At 44.2% G+C, this 4,437-nt stretch overlaps 1 non-coding gene across 1 annotated transcript; it reads left to right on the forward strand.

The window, feature by feature from the left end:
- The first annotated feature begins 1,154 nt into the window (after positions 1 to 1,154).
- Positions 1,155 to 1,236, forward strand: trnas-aga (transfer RNA serine (anticodon AGA)). Its single transcript has one exon. It is a non-coding gene; the product is annotated as a tRNA-Ser (tRNA).
- The last annotated feature ends 3,201 nt before the right edge of the window (positions 1,237 to 4,437 follow it).

Consider the following 4,437-nt stretch of genomic DNA (forward strand, 5'->3'; position numbering starts at 1 on the left):
ACCTTTAATTCCCCTTCCCATTCCCACACTGACCTTTCCGTCCTAGGCCTCCCCCATTGACAGAGTGAGGCTAAACGCAAATTGGAGGACCCGCTGAATTCCTCCAGATTCCTGCATCTGTCGTTTCTCGTGTCTCCAACTTCCAGTGTCTGTCAGCTTCGATCACTGGATGCGGGCGATTTGAAAAAAAACTTATGTCCGGGGATGTTGAGAATTTTATGAATTTATGATTGTTTTTGTTTTCCTGTTCAGAATTTTGTAAAGATCAATACATATTTCCATAATATAGCTACCACAAATTGAATCGGTTGCTACAATGTGAGTAGAATTGGGGAGTAAGAGGACATTGAACGCAGTACGGTAAACACAAAATGTTGGGGAGTAACTCAGCGGGACAGGCAGCATCTCTGGAGTTTAAAGAAGGGTCTCGACCCGAAACTTCACCCTTTCTTCTCTGTGTTTGTCCCGTTGAGTTACTCCACTCCAGCATTTTGTGTCTCCGGTGTAAACCAGCATCTGACAATAGACAATAGGTGCAGGAGGAGGCCATTCAGCCCCTCGAGCCAGCACCGCCATTCAATGTGATCATTGTCAATCAGTACCCCATTCCTGCCTTCTCCCCATACCCCCTGACTCCGCTATCCTTAAGAGCTCTATCTAGTTCTCTCTTGAATGCATTCAGAGAATTGGCCTCCACTGCCTTCTGAGGCAGAGAATTCCACAGATTCACAACTCTCTGACTGAAAAAGTTTTTCCTCATCTCAGTTCTAAATGGCCTACCCCTTATTCTTAAACTGTGGCCCCTTGATCTGGACTCCCCCAACATTGGGAACATGTTTCCTGCCTCTAACGTGTCCCAACCCCTTAATAATCTTATACGTTTCGATAAGATCTCCTCTCATCCTTCTAAATTCCAGTGTATCTGTAATTTTCTTCCTACACATTGAATGTTGGTTGCGAGAGAGCCGAGGCTGTGGGACGTGCAGTTGTATGAACGAATGAAGCACCGAGTGACTGTGGGGGGGGGGGGGGGGGGGGGGGGGAGACAGGGACACCCCGATTGCAACATTGACGCTCGCGCGCCAGAAATAGAACGTTCTGTATTGCAACACTCGGAGGCTACAACAAATGGCAACAGCGCGTTCCACCCATCGGTAGTCGTGGCCGAGTGGTTAAGGCGATGGACTAGAAATCCATTGGGGTCTCCCCGCGCAGGTTCGAATCCTGCCGACTACGGGTTGGTTTTTTTCAAAAGAAGAAACATTTTTATTTTCACGTCTACCTTCATTTATCGTGAATATTATTTTCACGGTCTGCGTTCATTTTCGTGAAACGAAAACAAAAATCAGGAGGTAGAAACCAGAAATCCATCGGGGGTCTCCCCCGCTAAGGTTCGAATCCTGCCGACTAACGGGTTGTTGTTTTTTTAAAAAATAAACATTTTTTTATTTTCGCGTCTACGTTTATTTTCGGGAAACGGAAAAAAAAAAACCAGGAGCGACGAAACTGCGACTCTGCACTTGGTTCGAAGTTCAGAGTGGGAATTGCAGGAACTGGTTTCCCCATGACGATATGACGAGCGATTCTCGCATTCACCAACTTGCTTCCTTGTCCAGGTTTCCACTCGCATCTGAAATGAACTTTAGGCATGATTCAAAAGTGTCCGGAATAATACAGCCATAACTGGCTTGAAACATAGAAACATTGAAAATAGGTGCAGGAGTAGGCCATTCGGCCCTTCCAACCTGCACCGCCATTCAATATGATCATGGCTGATCATCCAGCTCAGTAACCTGTACCTGCCTTCTCTCCATACCCCCTGATCCCTTTAGCCACAAGGGCCACATCTAACTCCCTCTTAAATATAGCCAATGAACTGGCCTCAACTACCGTCTGTGGCAGAGAATTCCACAGACTCACCACTCTCTGTATGAAGAAATGTTTTCTCATCTCGGTCCTATCCCCTTATCTTTAAGCTGTGACCCCTGGTTCTGGACTTCCCCAACATCGGGAACAATCTTCCCGCATCTAGCCTCTCCAACCCCTTAAGAATTTTATATGTTTCTATAAGATCCCCCCTCAGTCTTCTAAATTCCAGCGAGTATAAGCCTAGTCTATCCAATCTTTCTTCATATGAAAGTCCTGCCATCCTAGGGATCAATCTGGTGAACCTTCTCTGTACTCCCTCTAAGGCTAGCATGTCTTTCCTCAGATAAAACGTTGCGTTTTATGGATAACCCACTGTTATCTGTTTTTTTTAACTGTTTTTTACTGTTTGAACTTTTTTACCTTCTATCACAGTGAGGAATGTGGAGGAGTCACTGTGGTGGATGTTCATGTTAAAGTGTATTTTGTGTGTCCTGTTGCTTTTTACTGTTATGACTATGGCAAATGAAGTTCCTCGTATGTTGCAAAACATACTTGGCTAATAAAGTATTATTGTGATTGATTATGATTGTGAGATGCTCTGAAAACTACCGAGTGCAATTTGAGGACCACCCCCCTATCCGGATTATATAATTACATAACAACTACTTGTTTATGGAAATCTACGTAAACCTGTGTGGTTATACCAAACTCTATAGGTGAGACAGAAGTTCACTTGCACCTCCTCCAACCTCGTCTACTTTATCCGCTGTTCCAGGTGCGGACTCCTGTACATCGGCGAGACCAAGCGCAAGATGGACGATCGTTTCGCTGAACACTTCCGCTCAGTCCGCCTAAACCTACCTGATCTCCCGGTTGTTCAACACTAACTCCCCCTCCCATACTGACCTTTCTGTCCTGGCCTTCCTCTATTGTCAGAGTGAGGCCCAGCGCAAGTTGGAGGAACAGCACCTCATATTTCTCTTGGGTAGCTGACACCCCAGCGGTATGAACATTGACTTCTCTAACTTCAAGTAGCCCTTGCTTTCCCTCCCTCTCCATCCCCTCCCCCTTCCCAGTTCTCCTACCAGTCTGTCTCCGACTGCATTTTATCTCGGTACCGCCCACTCCTCTGATATCAGTCTGAAGAAGGGTCTCGACCCTAAACACCACCCATTCCTTCTTGGCTTTTGATACATACAAGCCAAATGCATGTTAGACGTTCGTGATAAGCAATAATCAGACACGAACAATCAATGTTATAGACCCAGCAGATGCCAGCATGCTTTAAACCCATTAATTTTATTCATTATATTTAACGACTCACTTGGTGAGGAACTTGGCCTATTCCCAAGAGCAGACATCTCCATGATATCCCTCTTTGTTAAATTAATTAATTGGGTTTGGTTAAAGTATGATGCTTGAACGTGAAATCAGGACTGATACTCTTGTTCATCGGAAGGAGTCCTCGGTTGACGATGTCTCTTCTCCGACAGGCATTGAAATGGAAATTCTGCTCAATAATGGCGACAGGATCTCAACTCTCACTTCTGTAGTTCAGCAGAAAGTCCAAAGTTCCAGATATTCCTTTCAAAATCACAGTAGCCAGACCAACAGAGCACTTGACCAGTTAATATTCATGGCATCATGCGGTGTAGAAAATTAGTCACCATGTTTGGCTACATAACTGCCATGAGATATTTCCAAGCTGCAATGAAGGAAGGATTGCATCGATAGTTATCAGACTTCCGAATGGTCCTTTGATTAGCTAGGGTACAGTCCTGATTCTCCAACCTATCTCATTGTGACATTGTCTCTGGAATTGTTTTGCAACAAGGCTGAGAACTATATTCTGTACCCTCGTATCTTTCTCTTTGCTCTTGTGTTTGGTTTAATTGTATTCATGTATAGTTTTATCTGATTCGATTGGATAGAACACAATGTTTATATTCACTGGAATTTAAAAGGATGAGAGGGGATCTTATAGAAACAAATAACATTCTTAAGGGATTGGACAGGCTAGTTGCAGGAAAAATGTTCCCAATGTTGTGGGGGGGGGGGGGGGGTCCACAACCAGGGGTCACAGTTTAAGAATAAGAGGTAGATCATTTGGGACTGAGATGAGGAAAAACTTTTTCGCCCAGAGATTTGTGAATCTGTGGAATTCTCTGCCATAGAAGGCAGTGGAGGCCAATACACTGGATGTTTTCAAGAGAGAGAGATAGATATAGCTCTTAGGGCTAACGGAATCAAGTGATATGGGGAGAAAGCAGGAACGAGACACTGATTTTGGATGATCAGCCATGATCATATTGAGTGGTGGCTCGAAGGGCCGAATGGCCTACTTCTGCACCTATTTTTTATGTTTCTAAAAGCTTCTCACGATACCGCACGACAATAGGAAACCTAAACACATGCATGGTCATATTTTCCAATTCACATTGTGCCCTAAATGAGGCCCAAACATTCAAGTGAGAAATAGATCAGCAACCACCAAATGAAGAACAGAAACAGGCGTACACAAAGTAGAATTTTAATTCCAAGTGTAATAAAAGAAAGTTAATTTTCACA

Source organism: Rhinoraja longicauda, chromosome 6, assembly GCF_053455715.1.
Source record: "Rhinoraja longicauda isolate Sanriku21f chromosome 6, sRhiLon1.1, whole genome shotgun sequence".
Lineage (NCBI taxonomy): Eukaryota > Metazoa > Chordata > Chondrichthyes > Rajiformes > Arhynchobatidae > Rhinoraja > Rhinoraja longicauda.